This window comes from Diceros bicornis, chromosome 2 (genome assembly GCF_020826845.1).
Source record: "Diceros bicornis minor isolate mBicDic1 chromosome 2, mDicBic1.mat.cur, whole genome shotgun sequence".
NCBI classification, from domain to species: domain Eukaryota; kingdom Metazoa; phylum Chordata; class Mammalia; order Perissodactyla; family Rhinocerotidae; genus Diceros; species Diceros bicornis.
This window is the reverse complement of record NC_080741.1, coordinates 71191977-71207843: the sequence shown is the minus strand read 5'-3', so window position 1 is coordinate 71207843 and position 15867 is coordinate 71191977. Positions and strand designations below refer to the sequence as shown.

Genomic DNA, 15867 nt, shown 5'->3' with positions numbered 1-15867 from the left:
GGCAATTGTTGTTGAACAAAACTGCCAGCTTGGGGAAAATGCAACATTCAAATTTTGCATTCGGTTTCTGTGCCTGTCCAGATGACCCCATTCATTTTTATAAACTCATTGTTGGACTCTGGTACATGCCCATGTATGCATCACAGAGAAGTCTTTGTGCACAGCCTTGGATTCTTCTGGAGTCCAAGGAATGCAGGTCTTCTAGAAACATTTTCAAGTATTCTCCTACTTCTGGACATGGGGTAACTTGAGGAATGTTGAAGGCATTCTGACCACCATCCCCATCAGCCATGCTGTCAAAGAAGAGCCAGGCAGAGTCATCTTTCCCATACTTCACAAAAGCAACATAGTGGCTTGTTTCTATGCAGAGAACAGAAAATAATTCCATCTTCTGGCAGGGGATGCAGCCGTGGCTCTAGTCCCAGTCAAGTAAATCTTTGGTCGGTGACACTGGGTTATATTTGTGATTCAGTCTTTTGGGATGAAGGTGGACTTGAGTGTTGCAGGTTTTACAAAACTGCTTGATTTTTCCAGGGGAGATGTCAGGATCATCGTAGCATTCTCTACACTCATCCGTGGCAAGGCCTCCACATATCTGGCACTGCCTGGGAGTGTCTTCAAGTAAATCTGTTATGTTTAATTCCAGAGAAGGAAAAAAATTTTTAAATAGTTTAAAGTCTTTTCCAAATTGAGGCATCTGAATAATCAGACATGATGGTGGCTCTGCACGTTTCAGGTTACTGTTGATAAAAGACCATTCTAACAACTGCTGAATTGTAGGAACCCCAACTTTGTCACTTTTTTCCATAAAAATTTGACAGTAGTAACAATCTTGTACTTTTTGACCTGCTGGTCTTATTCTTTTTTTTTTCACATTTTTTTGTTTTTATTCTGAAATTTTTGTTGTACATTATTATTTATCAGTCACCTTATAACTGCATCCCTCCACCCCTGGTAACCACCAAACCATTCTATCTGTGCGTGTGTTGGTTTATCTTCCACATATGAGTGAAATCATGTGGTGTTTGTCTTTCTCTTTCTGGCTTATTTCACTTAACTTAATACCCTCCAGGCCCATCCATGTTGTGGCAAATAGGACGATTTTGTCTTTCTTTATGGCTGAGTAGTATTCCATGGTATATATATACCACATCTTCTTTATCCATTAATCAGTCATCAGAGGGACACTTGGGTTGCTTCCATGTCTTGGCTATAGTGAATAATGCTGTGATGAACATAGGGGTGCAGAAACCTCTTTGGATTGTTGATTTCAGGTTCATTGGGTAGATACCCAGTAGTGGGATAGCTGGATCACAAGGTATTTCTATTTTTAATTTTTTGAGGAATCTCCATACTGTTTTCCATAGAGGCTGCACCAGTTTGCATTCCCACTAGCAGTGGATTAGGGTTCCCATTTCTCCACATCCTTTCCAGCATTTGTTGCTTCTTTTCTTGGTGATTATAGCCATTCTAAAGGGTGTGAGGTGATATCTTAGTGTGGTTTTGATTTGCATTTCCCTGATGACTAGTGATATTGAGCATCTTTTCATGTGCCTGTTACCCATCTGTATATCTTCTTTGGAGAAGTGTCTGTTCATTTCCTCTGCCCATTTTTTGATGGGGTTGTTTGTTTTTTTGTTATTCAGTTGTGTCAGTTCTTTATATATTATGGAGATTAATCCCTTGTCAGATATACAGTTTTCAAATATTTTTTCCCAGCTGGTGGGTTCCCTATTCATTTTGCTCCTCGTTTCATTTGCCTTGTAGAAGCTCTTTAATCTGATGAAGTCCCACTTGTTTATTTTTTCTTTTGTTTCCCTTGTCTGAGTAGACGTGGAATTCAAAAATATCCCTTTATGGCTGATGGCAAGTAGTGTACTACCTATATTTTCCTCCAGGAGTTTTATAGTTTCAGGTCTCACCTTCAGGTCTTTGATCCATTTTGAGTTAATTTTTGTGTATGGCAAAAGAAGGTGGTCTACTTTCATTCTTTTGCAAGTGGCTGTCCAGTTTTCCCAGCACCATTTATTGAAGACGCTTTCCTTTCTCCCCTGTATGTCCTTAGCTCCTTTGTCAAAGATTAGCTGCTCACAGATATGAGGTTTTATTTCTGGGCTTTCAATGCTGTTCCATTGATCTATGTGTCTGTTTTTGCACCAGTACCATACTGTTTTAATTACTATCGCTTTGTAGTAGGTTTTGAAGTCAGGGATTGTGATGTCTCCAGCCTTGTTCTTCTTTTTCAGGATTGCTTTAGCTATACAGGGTCTTTTGTTGCCCCACATGAATGTTAGTATTCTTTGTTCTATTTCTGTGAAGAATGTCCTTGGGATCTGATTGGGATGGCATTAAATCTGTAGATTGCTTTAGCTAGTATGGACGTTTTAACTATGTTTATTCTTCCAATCCAAGTGCATGGAATATTTTTCCGTTTCTTTATGTCATCATTGATTTTGCTCAATGATGTCTTATAGTTTTCATTGTATAGGTCTTTCACTTCCTTGGCTAAATTTACTCCTAGATATTTTATTCTTTTTGTTGCAATTATAAATGGGATTGTCTTCTTGAGTTCTCTTTCTGTTAGTTCGTTGTTGGTATATAGAAATGCAACTGATTTCTGTAAGTTGATTTTGTACCCTGCCACTTTGCTGTAGTTGTTGATTATTTCTAATAGTTTTCCAATGGATTCTTTAGGGTTTTCTGTATATAAGATCATGCCATCTGCAAACAGCAAGAGTTTCACTTCTTCATTGCCTATTTGGATTCCTTTTTCTTGCCTAATTGCTCTGGCCAGAACCTCCAGTACTGTGTTGAATAAGAGTGGTGAGAGTGGCCACCCTTGTCTTGTCCCTGTTTTCAGAGAGATGGCTTTCAGTTTTTCCCCATCGAGTATGATGTTGGCTGTGGGTTTGTCATATATGGCCTTTATTATGTTGAGGTACTTTCCTTCTATACCCATTTTGTTGAGAGTTTTTATCATAAATGGATGTTGGATCTTGTCAAAAGACTTCTCTGCATCTATTGAGATGATCATATGGTTTTTATTCCTCGTTTTGTTAATGTGGTGTATCATACTGATTGATTTGCGGATGTTGAACCATCCCTGTGTCCCTGGTATAAATCCCACTTGATCATGGTGTATGATCTTTTTAATGTATTGCTGTATTCGGTTTGCCAATATTTTGTTGAGGATTTTTGCATCTATGTTCATCAGGGATATTGGTCTGTAGTTTTCCTTCTTAGTATTGTCTTTGCCTGGCTTTGGTATCAGGGTGATGTTGGCCTCATAGAATGTGTTGGGAAGTGTTCCATCTTCCTCTATTTTTTGGAATAGTTTGAGAAGGATAGGTATTAAGTCTTCTTTGAATGTTTGGTAAAATTCTTTAGAGAAGCCATCTGGTCCTGGACTTTTATTTTTGGGGAGGTTTTTGATTACTGTTTCAATCTCTTTACTTGTGATTGGTCTATTCAGGTTCTCTACTTCTTGATTCAGTTTTGGGAGGCTGTATGAGTCTAGGAATTTATCCATTTCTTCTAGATTGTCCAATTTGTTGGAATATAGTTTTTCATAGTATTCTCTTATAATCTTTTGTATTTCTGTGGTATCTGTTGTAATTTCTCCTTTTTTATTTCTAATTTTATTTATTTGAGCCTTCTCTCTTTTTTCCTTCATGAATCTGGCTAAGGGTCTGTCAATTTTCTTTATCTTCTCAAAGAACCAGCTCTTTATTTCCTTGATCCTTTCTACTGTTTTTTTAATTTCAATTTCATTTATTTCTGCTCTGATTTTTATTATTTCCCTCCTTCTGCTGACTTTAGGCTTAGTTTGTTCCTCTTTTTCTAATTCTGTTAGGCGTAGTTTGAGGTTGCTTATTTGGGCTTTATCTTGTTTGTTAAGGTGGGCCTGTATTGCTATGAGTTTCCCTCTCAGGACTGCTTTTGCTGAATCCCATATGAGTTGGTACAGTGTATTTTCATTTTCATTTGTCTCCAGATATTCTTTGATTTATCCTTTAATTTCATCAATGATCCATTGGTGGTTTAGTAGCTTGTTGTTGAGTCTCCACAGCTTTGTCACTTTCCTGGTTTTTTCCTTGTAGTTGATTTCTAACTTTGTGGTATTATGGTCTGAAAAGATGCTTGTTATGATTTCAATCTTCTTAAATTTATATAAGTATGCCTTGTTTCCCAAAATATGGTCTATTCTTGAGAATGTTCCACGTGTTCTTGAGAAGAATGTGTAATCTGCTGTGTTTGGATGGAGTGCTCTGTATATGTCTGTTAAGTCCCTCTCATCTAGTTTTTCATTTAGGTCCATTATTTCCTTATTTATTTTCTGTCTGGATGATCTGTCCATTGATAAGAGTGGGGTGTTAAGATCCCCTACTATTATTGTGTTGTTGTTAATATCTCTTTTTAGGTTTGTTAGTAGTTGCTTTACATACCTTGATGCTTTTGTATTGGGTGCATATATGTTTAAAAGTGATATGTCTTCTTGGTGGAGTGTCCATTTTATCATTATATAATGCCCCTCTTTGTCTCTCATTACCTGTTTTATCTTGAAGTCAACTTTGTCTGATATAAGTATGGCAACACCTGCTTTCTTTTGTTTGCCATTAGCTTGGAGTATTGTCTTCCATCCTTTCACTCTGAGCCTGTGTTTGTTTTTAGAGCTGAAATGTGTTTGCTGGAGGCAGCATATTGTTGGGTCTTGTTTTTTAATCCGTCCCACCACTCTGTGTCTTTTGATTGGAGAGTTCAGTCCATTTACATTTAGGGTAATTATTGATATATGGGGGCTTGTTGTTGTTATTTTATCACTCTTTTTCCAGTTGTTTTGTATTTCTTTTGTTTCTCATCCCATGTGTTTCAGACTACCAATGCAGTATGGTAGTTCTGTGTGGAAGTTCTCTTAGTTTTCTCTTTCTTTATCATGTGTGATTCTGTTCTGATTTTTTGGTTAGTGGTCACCATGAGGTTTGTATAAAAAATCTCGTGGATGTGATAGTCCATTTTTTGATGGCCTCTTATTCCCTTAGACTAAGTCGATTTGATCTCTTTCCTCTTCCCTTTCTATGTTATTGTTGTCACATCTTATTCCTTCTTGTGTTGTGAGTTTGTGTTTAACATGATGAGGTTATATTTATGCTTGGTGCTTACCTTCCCTTGATCTTTGGTTTTATAATTAAGTGTTTGCTAATCTATTTTGATAGAGGACTGCAATTTTTCCCATTTTGATGACCTATTTTCCTCCTCGTTCAAAACTTTGAATCCCCTTTCTCTTTTTTTCCTCAGGGATGAGGGCCTTCTTGAGCACTTCTTGTAGTGGGGGTCTTGTGGCAATGAATTCCCTTAGCACAGTTTCCTCTTGCTGGCGCTGGGTGGGGGTCAAGGGCTGTGTAATCTGACCCACCTCAATCCGTGGGCACTCTTGTCAGCCCCTAGCTGATCTGTAGTGTGGCTGAGTGGAGGCTGCTCGGGGGGGAAGCGTGGAAATAGCTGGAGCTGGAGTGCAGCTAGGCCAAAGCAGCTGGGGCTCAGGTGTGGGTGGGTTGAAGCAGCAGCAGCTGAAGTGCTGCTGGGCCAAAGAAGCTGGAACTGAAGTGTGCTGGGCTGAAGAAGGAAGAGCTGGAGTGCCGCTGGGCCAAAGAAGCTGGAACTGGAGTGCACTGGGCCAAAGAAGGAGGAGCTGGGGCGCTGCTGGGCCAAAGAAGCCGGAACTGGAGTGCGCTGGGCCCAAGAAGCTGTAACTGGAGTGCACTGGGCCAAAGAAGCTGGAACTGGAGTGCGCTGGGCCAACAAAGGAGGAACTGGAGTGCGCTGGGCCAAAGAAGCTGGAACTGGAGTGTGGTGGGCCGAAGTTGCTTGCACCAAGTCAGCTGGAGCCTGCACATAGGCCAAGCTAGAGCAGTCTGGAGATTCCAGCACCTCAGTCCTCGGGTGTACGGCTGCCTAGGTGCCTCACACATCACCTGTGTTGTGTGAATAGCTTCTGTTGGAATATGAATGTCCTTTTTGTTGTGTCTTAGAGGGGGAGAGTTCAATGGGGGAAGCTCACTCCACCATGATGCTGACGTCACTGGTCTTATTTTTAACAATAGTTTTACCGTAAAATATGATGAAACAGGATATTCAAGAATTCTTCAGGATCTTTTTCTTCAGAGGTAAATCCTGATGCAGCCTCAACTTTTTCAAATATTTTCCTCAATTTCATAGTGTTTGTTGCACACACATATCCATATATTCTCAGAGGATTGACAGTTTCTGTCCTCAGCAGCTCATGAGTTTCACTATAATGTTCATTCTTTTCTTTGGGTCTAAGTAACACTGTGTCCAGAACAGAACTAAAAGCAGACAAGCAGAGTAAGGTTGAGTATACATAACAAGAATCATAATAACCCTGGATACATTTCTTCTTTCCAATCAGTATCTCTAAACCTTCTTTTTCCATTTTTGGTGGAGACTTTTCTTCTACTACTTCACGGAGGTGGCCTCCAAATGCTAAAGAGTCACAGCATTGGATCTGATTGGAAACTGGCTGCAGGGATGCAAACCTTGAGTTGGTCCTGCAGCTCTTCAGTTTCATGACCAGCACCTTCTTCAGGGCACGGGGAAATACCAGGTGCCCTGAAGGTCCCGTCTGTCCAGCCCACACACTCGTCTTCCAGTTCCAGTCCAGCTAGTGCTTCATTGAGTCCTGGTGGCTGACCAATCCAACGGATGACTCCATAGAAAGGAGAGTTCTCTTTGACTTCAGCGAGTGAGCCCACTTCCAGACCATGTGAGTTACCAGAAGATCCGACTCTCCTGTACAGGTGCATTGTTTAGCTCTCCCATCACAGACTGAACTGACAGAGAAAGAAGACTGTGGCCAATACTTCCATTGATATTGGGCATCTTTGTCAGACTGAATGGTAAAGAATGAAATCTGTTCTCGCTGGATAATGAGTTCACAGAAGGAGCTTGCAGCGTGTCCCAAGTCTGGAGATATCTCTATAAGCGATTTTGCAGGGTCTTCAGCAACTTCATCAATGTACCACATATTTTTTGATTTGGATTGTGGTTGTGAGTCAACAGAAGACCCATTTAAGGTGTAAAATAATTCAGATGTGTTTCTACTTCAAGGGTCTGAGGTAGATCCTGTAGCCTTTATTATGGCTGGATGAATGCTGGTCCCCAACACCTCTTGACATAAAGGCGAGTTTGGGAGGCCTCCTTTCCTGTGTCATGCTATCTGTGATGATATCACTGGTATGCAAGAGAATTGTACTTTCAACACTTGCAAAACTACAAAGCTGTACTCCATCAAATCTTCCATCTTAGTTGCCAATAGGATTATCCATGTCCACACCAACGAAAGATCCTAAGCTTTCTTTTCCCGGAAAAACATCACAAAATATAACTGTTCCAGATTCTATAGTTTCTCCAAGCTTCAAAGAAACTCTTGAGTTTATTTCCAGATGGGGATGTTCAACCTGCATTGTGTCCACTGGACCTGCATAATCACTTTCCAATCCGTTGTCATCATCTTCTATGATTTCTAGCTTGTCAAATGCAACAAATACTCCACAATCTTCATCACATTGAAAAAGCTTTTCCCTTGATATATCCCATCAGTGAAACCATGGCCATGACCTTCAGTAATTCTACTCCAAAGAATATTCCCGATATTGTCCTCTCTGCTAATAAGAGTCCTCTGAAGCTCACAACTCCAGGAAATTTTTCTTCCCTAGATCTCAGCTGTACTTTCACAGGGCAGCCACATCTATTCGGAGGACTTTACTTAGTCTGCTTCTGTTTTTAAACAGGCTGAACTTCTCCTCACAATTGGTAATTGCCAAAAGTAACTCTGTGAATTTTTCATTTATTTCTACAACATCTTTTTCATCAACAGAGAACTGCATGTGGTTGTGTCACAAACTAGGTGCCCCAAGAAACTCAAGTTGGGTTTGGAAGCAATTAACTATTTTCCCAAGTTGTTGTTTTCCCTTTTGTATGTTAAGGAGATGCAACCACCAACCACCCTGAAACTGACCAAACCTTACCACAAGAGCTACAGCCCATGACCTTTGCCTTCTCTTTAACGCAAAGATCTCTCCAGGAGGAGCTTAGGCCTCATTACTTAACCTGCAGTGTATATGGAAGCATGTTTTCCAACTGAGCCTGCGCAAGCGAATACCCGCCTCTCCCTTTTGAATATTCACTCCCCATCCAAAATAAAAGTTCCTGCTTCCCTTTGTTCGAGGACGCCATGACTTTGGAAATGATTCCTCATGGCCTCCTATTTGCTGCAAACACACTTTACTCTGTGAGACAACTTCCACTGGTGTAGAGTCTTATTTAACTCACCAGGAGGCAAGCCCGCTTGGTTCGGTAACAGTTGCTCTAGAATTTTTAATCCCATCTGATTTTTCTTGCCTTTTGCAGAAGGAATCCTTGAATGCCCCACAGAATGATCTTGGATATACTGTCCTGTACTCCCCTTTGGTACTTTAAAGAGCTTTTGTGTTTGTTTGTAACACTGCGTTCTTGAAGAAACAAATAAAAAATCGGCTCTTCCCAGTAGGGTGAAGTAACTTTCCCTTGGCTTCATGAGCCCAAACTCATTGTGATATTAATTCCAAAAGATTAACTCAAAAAAAGAGGGAACTATCAAGTTTGTAGTAAAACCGCAAAAGATAAATTCACCGGCAGTCCCAAAGCAAGCTTTTAGCAATTTGGTGTCCACACTGTAAAAACACAGCAAATCAAAATGCCTTATTTCAACAGGGTGCACCTTTCAACTAAACTCCAGGTTGTTGTGTAAAACTATCCTCACCCTGGAAAGAGGGAAACTCAGGCGGCGGGGCGTTGCCCCTTCCCTGGCCTTGTTAGCCCGCGTCCCAGGCCAGGGGTCCCAGGCTGGCCCCGGCGCCCTACACCCACCGCCCTAGTATTTACCTCCAACGTGCTGATATCTATCTTTTAAAACCTATCAAGGGCTGGCCCCGTGGCTTAGTGGTTAGGTGCGCGTGCTCCACTGCTGGCAGCCCAGGTTCGGATCCCGGGTGTGCACCAACACACCACTTCTCCGGCCATGCTGAGGCTGAGTCCCACATACAGCAACTAGAAGGATGTGCAACTATGACATACAACTATCTACTGGGGCTTTGGGGGAAAAAAATAAATAAAATTTTTAAAATAAATAAAAATAAAACCTATCGAGACTTAAATTGTGGCCTAAGATATGGTCTATCCTATGTAATGTCCCATGTCCACTTGAGAAGAATGTGTATTCTGTTGTTGGGTAGTGTCCTGGGTATGTCTGTTAGATCTAGCTGGTTTATTGTGTTGTTCAAGTCCTCTGTCTCCTCAATTATATTCTGCCTGGTTGTTGTATCCATTATTGAGAAGGGGGTATTGAAGGCTCCAAATGTTATGTAGAATGATCTATTTCTCCCTTCAGTTCTGTCAATTTTTGCTTCATATATTTTGATGGTCTGTCATTAAGTGTGTAAATGTTTATTATTGTTATATATTCTTGCTGTATTGAACCTCTTATTAATATGTAAAGTCCTTCTTTGTCTCTTGTAAACTTTTCTTTTTGTGAGGAAGATTTTTTGTTAGCCCTGAGCTAACATCTGTTGCCAATCCTCCTCTCTTTGCTGAGGAAGATTGGCCCTGGGCTAACATCCGTGCCCATCTTCCTCCACTTTATATGGGACACCGCCACAGCATGGCTTGATAGGTGGTGCACAGGTCGGCACCCGGGATCTGAACCTGCGAACCCCAGGTCACTGGAAGCGGAGCCCGTGAACTTAACCACTGCGCCACTGGGCCGGCCCCTCTTGTAAACTTTTTTGATGTGAAGTCTGTTTCATCTCACATTAGTACAGGAACCCCAGCTCTCTTGGTTACTGTTTGCGTGGACTGTCTTTCTCCACTCTTTCATGTTTGACTTTTTTGTGTCGTTGGATCTAAAGTGAGTCTCTTGTAGACAGCAAATAGTTGGAGAATTTTTTCATTTGGTGAGGAAGATTAGCCCTAAGCTAACATCTGTCGTCAATCCTTCTATTTTTTCTGCAGAAGACTGGCGCTGGGCCAACATCCGTGCCCGTCCTCCTCTACTTTATATGGGACGCCGCCACAGCATGGCTTGACAAGCAGTGCGTCAGTACATGCCCAGGATCCGGGCCTGCCAACCCCAGCCAGCCGAAGCAGAGTGCGTGCACTTAACCACTACGCCACCTGGCTGGTCCCTGGATAATATTTTTCTATCCGTTCTGCCAGTCTGTCTTCTGATTGGAGAGTTTAACACATTTACATTTAAAGTAATTACTGATAAGGAGGGACTTACCTCTGTCATTTTGCTGTGTGTCTTCTTTACGCCTTATATCTTTTTTGTCATTCCTGCATGACTGGCTTCTTTTACATTTAGTTGACTTCCGGTAGTGAAACATTTAATTACCTTCTCATTTCCTTTTGTGTATATTCTTTAGCATTTTCACTTGTGGTTACCTTGGGATTACACTTAACATCCTAAAGTTACAGTACTCTAATGTCAATTTATACCAGCTTAACTTCAGTAACGTACAGAAACTCAACTCCTATACAGCTCTGACTCCACGCCCCTTCAATTATTAATGTCACAAAATTACATCTTTAGGCATTGTGTGTCCAAAAACATATAGTAATAATTGGGTTTTTTGATACTTTAGTCTCTTAACGTAGAAAACAGAAAGGGGAGCTACACGCCAAAGTTCCAATAGCCCTAGCTTTTGTAATCATCCACGTACTTGCTTTGACCAGAGATCTTCATTTGTTCATAAGGCGTTGAGTTACTGTCCCCTGTCCTTTCGTTTCAACCTGAAGGACTCCCATCATTGGAGGGCAGGTCTAGTGGCAAGAACTCTCTCAGCCTTGGTTTATATGGGAATGTCTTAATTTCTCCCTCATTTTTTTTTTTTGTGAGGAAGATCGGCCCTGAGCTAACATCTGCCAATCCTCCTCTTTTTGCTGAGGAAGACTGGCCCTGGGCTAACATCCATGCCCATCTTCCTCGACTTTATGTGGGATGCCGCCAGCGCATGGCTTCATAAGTGGTGCGTCGGTGCGTGCCCGGGATCCGAACCAGCAAACCCCGGGCTGCCGGAGCGGAGCTCGCGTGCTTAACCACTTGCGCCACTGGGCCGGCCCCTCTCCCTCATTTTTGAAGGACAGTTTTGCCAGATATAGGATTCTCAGCTGGATTCTTTTTTCCTTCAGCACTTTGAATACTTCAACCCATGCCATCTGGCCTCCCAGGTTTCTGATGAGAAATCTGCTCATGATCTTCCTGGGGAAAATACGATGAAAGCTCTCTTCCTCTCAGCTTTATAAATGCTGATCATGTCCCTTCTCATGTCTTATGCAACAGACCATTTTCCTGTAGTATTATAATATCAGTTAAGTTGTAGGATCATTTTGAGACTAATCAGAGTTTAAGGAAAAGGAATATTTTAAGTGTAGACATTATGAGGTCTTTAAAAGCCAAAAATTATTACAGATTTTTAAATTAGAAATGAAAAGGCCACTGAAGTATCCTACAGATTTTTAACTTCCAATAAAGTAAATATCACTCTCTAATATCCCACATAAATAAAAAGCTCTTTGGGGTCATTTTTTTTTTAAGAGTAAAGGGGTCTTGAGACCAAAACGAGAGAAAACCACTGTGGTTACCCCTTGCCATGACTGGCCCATTTCTTGCTCTGACCTCAGAAGGAGCCATTGTGATGGAATTTACCAATACCTATATAAGTCTCTGGCTGGGCCTAGGTTTTTGGTCCTTATGGCTGAGGAAGCTCCTTTGTGGTGACCTGTAGCGCTTGGACTGTGGTTAGCTTGTTTTCCCATTTTGTTGTTTTTTCTTTTTTTCCCCATTTTCTTTATTTTTTCCCATTTTCTTTTTTTCCGTTTTTGTTTTTTCCCATTTTGTTTGTTTTTTTCCCATTTTGCTTTTTTCTTTTTTTCCCATTTAGTTTATTTTCCCCCATTTTTTCTTTTTTCTACTGTTTTTTTCTCTTCTTCATTTTTCTTTATTATTATTTTTATTTTTCTTTGTTCTCCTTTCTCATTTTGTTATTCATTTTCTCTTTTTCTCTCATTTATTACTTTTTTCTTTTTCTCAATTTTTCTTTGTTCTTTTCTCATTTTTTCTTTTTTCTTTTTTTTGTTCTTTTTCTCATTTTCTTTAAATTTTTAATTTAATTTATTCAAATAAATTTATTTTATTTTTTTATTTTGTTAGTATTATTAGTACAGTTAGTATAGTTATTATTGTTGGTATAGTCGGTATAGTTAGCATATTAGTGTTTTAGTGTTATTTATTAGCATAGTTAGTAAGCAAAGGTGGCATTGTTAGTATCATTAGTTAGTATTAGTTAGCATACTATAGTTTTCTTTGTTAGCATAGTTAATAAGCATAGTTAGCATTCATTAGTTAGTATTTTTAGTTAGTGTAGTTAGCAGGTCACCATGCTTCCAGGCCCTGCGGCTACCTCTTCTGACAAGAGGACCCTTATTAACAACTATGAGTTCATTAAGACCATTGGGGAGGGCAGCTTTGCCAAGGTGAAGTTAGCCCACCACATCCCAACTGGGACAGAGGTGGCCATTAAAGTCATTGAGAAGAACCAACTGAGCTCCACTGGCATCAAGACACTTTCCCTTGAATTCCAGAGCCTGAAAGCCTTGGAGCGCCTGAATATCATCAAATTATTTGAGGTGATTGACACCAAGGAAAGATTATTTCTCACTATGGAGCACATGAGCAGAGGAGACATGTATGATTACCTGGAAGATCACGGCCCCATGACAGAGGAAGAGGCCCGGGGCAAATTCTGGCAGGTGGTTTCGGCTCTCCACTACTGCCACCAGAAAGGCATCATCCACCAGGACCTGAAGCCAGATAACATTCTTCTCGACACTGAACTGAATGTAAAACTCATGGACTTTGGGCTCAGCAATGTGTTCACGGGTGGTAAACTGAGAACGTACTGCGGTAGCGTCCATTGTATGGCCCTGGAAATCTTGCAGCACCAAAACTACGATGGCCCCCCTGTGGATGTCTGGAGCCTCGATGTGCTCCTTTATACTATGGTCACAGCGTCCCTGCCTTTCCCGGGAGACGACTTTGTTACATGGGAGCAGCAGGGACTGAGAGGGCGATTCTTGCTTCCTATGCACTTATCATCGGAATGCAGAAGACTCTTAAAAAAAATGATGACCCTCAACCCTAGGAAGAGAACAACTTTACAAGATATTATGAATGACCCGTGGGTAAACATGGGCCAGGAGAAACTCAGGCCTTACAGGGAGCTTCCCTGTGACAAGAGGGACCCCTGGGTGACAGACGGAATGAGGAACAAGGGCAGTTCTCCCCCAACTTGCAAGGTGCAGCCAGAGGTCTCTGTTCTCGGAGTAAGACACAGTCACAGCCAATCTCGTCTTCCCACCTGGTTCCACAAGGCAGATCAGCGGGCTGAGGAGCACCAGGGGTCAGGGCTGAAGGCTGAAGAGCCTGCCAGTCCCCTACCCAGCCTGGAGTCGAGGACCACCACCCCCAGGTCAACCCCCCAGAGCAGCCCTAGGGCCGTCCCCTCCACCCACAGCTCCAGCAAAAGTAGAGGAGCCCCAGGGCAAATCAACTGCCCCCATGGTGGGCAGCCTGATGGGGTGACCCCGGACTCTCCCTCTGGCCCCAGCCAGGGCTGGCGGGGGGCCACTGGGAGATTCTTCAGCTTTCTAAGATGTTTCTGTTTTTGTCTGCCCTGCAAGAAAAAGCATGGCAAACGCAACAGAGTGAAGCCACTTTAATGTCAAGGCAGGGACAAATCACAGATTGTGGGGAGGTCAAGCCACACCCCTGCATTTTAAATGGAGAGCAAGATGCTGAGCTCCAGGGAGCCTGGCAGCGTAGTGTGTGAGTTTGGACAGAGGCTGGACACATTCAGCTGCGAGTGGGAGCAGGGCAAGCAGTACAGGCTGTCTGTCCACGGACATCTGGGGAAGAGGATTGGGTCCAGTGGATGACGGAGATGTGCAAACTGCTGCAGCCTTCTCTGCACGGGATTCAAGTCGCAATGGTATCTGGCACCCGCATGGCCTTCAAAAGCATCGTATGCAGAATACTTGGTGTACTTAGAGGATGGCCTGGAGGAGAGGCCTCCCTAGCTGCAGGTCTGCCAGACCGGACTCTTCCTTCTGGGACACTTCTTCTCTGTCTCTTCTTCCATGTTTGTGGGGAAGAGGGACGGTTCTTGTAAAGTACTTGGTTTTCCAAGTCTTGTAATAAACTTGATGCTCCAGAAAGATGTGGCACAGAGACGCTGTTTTGCATCCTCCCTGCACAGGATGGGGCTGTGCGTGCTCGAGTGTGAGAAGTGTGCAGTGATGTAGTGCTTGAAGTTAGTCAGAACAACTAAACAGGAAAGAGACTTAGAATTATGATGGTAACTCTCAACAGCAATGAACGTGGTTCTGAAGGGAAAAGGCTGTGAGGCATATTGCAGGGCAGAAAGGCAGAAACTGGGTACTGACATTACCTAACATTCTCAGAAGGCCCAAGAGAAACTTCAGTGGCCTTGATTAACTACAACCAAGAGGTCCGTAATAGCATAACAAAGTCCCGTGAGCCAGCCTGTGTGGGGCGTCAGAGAAGTGGCATGGGTGGGGGCCCCCACAGCGGCTTCAGGGTCGCCATCAATGCAGCTGAGTTTTCTGACTACAACACAGGAGTTGGGCCTTTCCACTGTGAGGATTTCTCCTGTTTATAACAGTGGCACAGAGACGTCCCTCTAAGAGTCCTGACCGAGGTATGGGCTGTTTAGCCAGCTCAAGGTTCCAGGGGAGCTCCAGGGGCAGCCAGACATCCTGGGGGGTCCAGAGGGAGGGTTCCTCTATCAGGCAGCTTCCACATGGGCTCCTAAGAAGCTCAAGGAATGTCCAGGCGGCCCCTGGCTGCTTCTCGAGGGGCTGGGTTGCAGTGTGTGCAGAGTCTTTCAACGTGATCACGAGACTGCCCAGAGGCGGCCCCAGCATCTGGCCGGTCAGAGAAGACTTTCCTTCTCCCTCTGAGAGCAGGGCCAGGGGAAGTAAGTAGAGGGCTGGGGATGGGCTGGGAGTCTCGTGACTCCCCCGTCATGTCCGCCGTTTTGGTTTTCTTGACACTAAACAGCCCAATGTGTGATGAAACAGTGTCGCTCTCCTTGAGATATGTCCATGGCTCTCATTCCCTTCAAGGCAAGTCCTAGTTCCTTAGTGGGCTTTCGGGACCCTCTGTGAGCTATCCCCCTGCAGACCTTTTCCCTACCACCCCCTCCTTGCACTTGACTCACACTGAATTGTTCAGTCTCCTGCAGATGCTCTGCCCATGAGGTTTACTCTCTGGGAAACCGACATGCCAGGCACTTGGCCAAACTCCATCGGGCTCCCTGAGATGAATCAGACATAGGTCCCACCCGAAGAGCACGGTCCAGCTGGGAGAGAGACAAGACATGGACCTAACTATAGTACGGTCACCTGTTCACAGGTACAAAAGAAGGACATTCACAACACAGCACACGCTCACCTGATGCTGGCGGTATCAGGACAGCATCTTGAGGGAAGTGGCATCTAGCAGGGCCCTAATGCATGGCTCTGATCATAAGAAATGGAGAGGAGGCATTCCTAACACATGTTCCAGTGATTTCACTCTGCCTGGGGTGTTGAGTTCAGCTCAGGGCACCCGTTTTGAGCGGAATGTTAACTAGCTAACGGCAGTGTGTGGGGGGCTGGGAGGAGCATTGAAAAAATAGGGGCAATTGGTTCTGAGAAAAGAAAACTTGGGGGCAGGGGCGAGGAGGTTGAATG

The 15867-nt window shown here is 43.1% G+C and overlaps 1 pseudogene; it reads right to left on the bottom strand.

Annotated features, from left to right (window-relative positions):
• Positions 1–97: 97 nt before the first annotated feature.
• LOC131421139 (ubiquitin carboxyl-terminal hydrolase CYLD-like) lies at positions 98–7889 on the bottom strand (annotated as a pseudogene).
• Positions 7890–15867: the final 7978 nt, after the last annotated feature.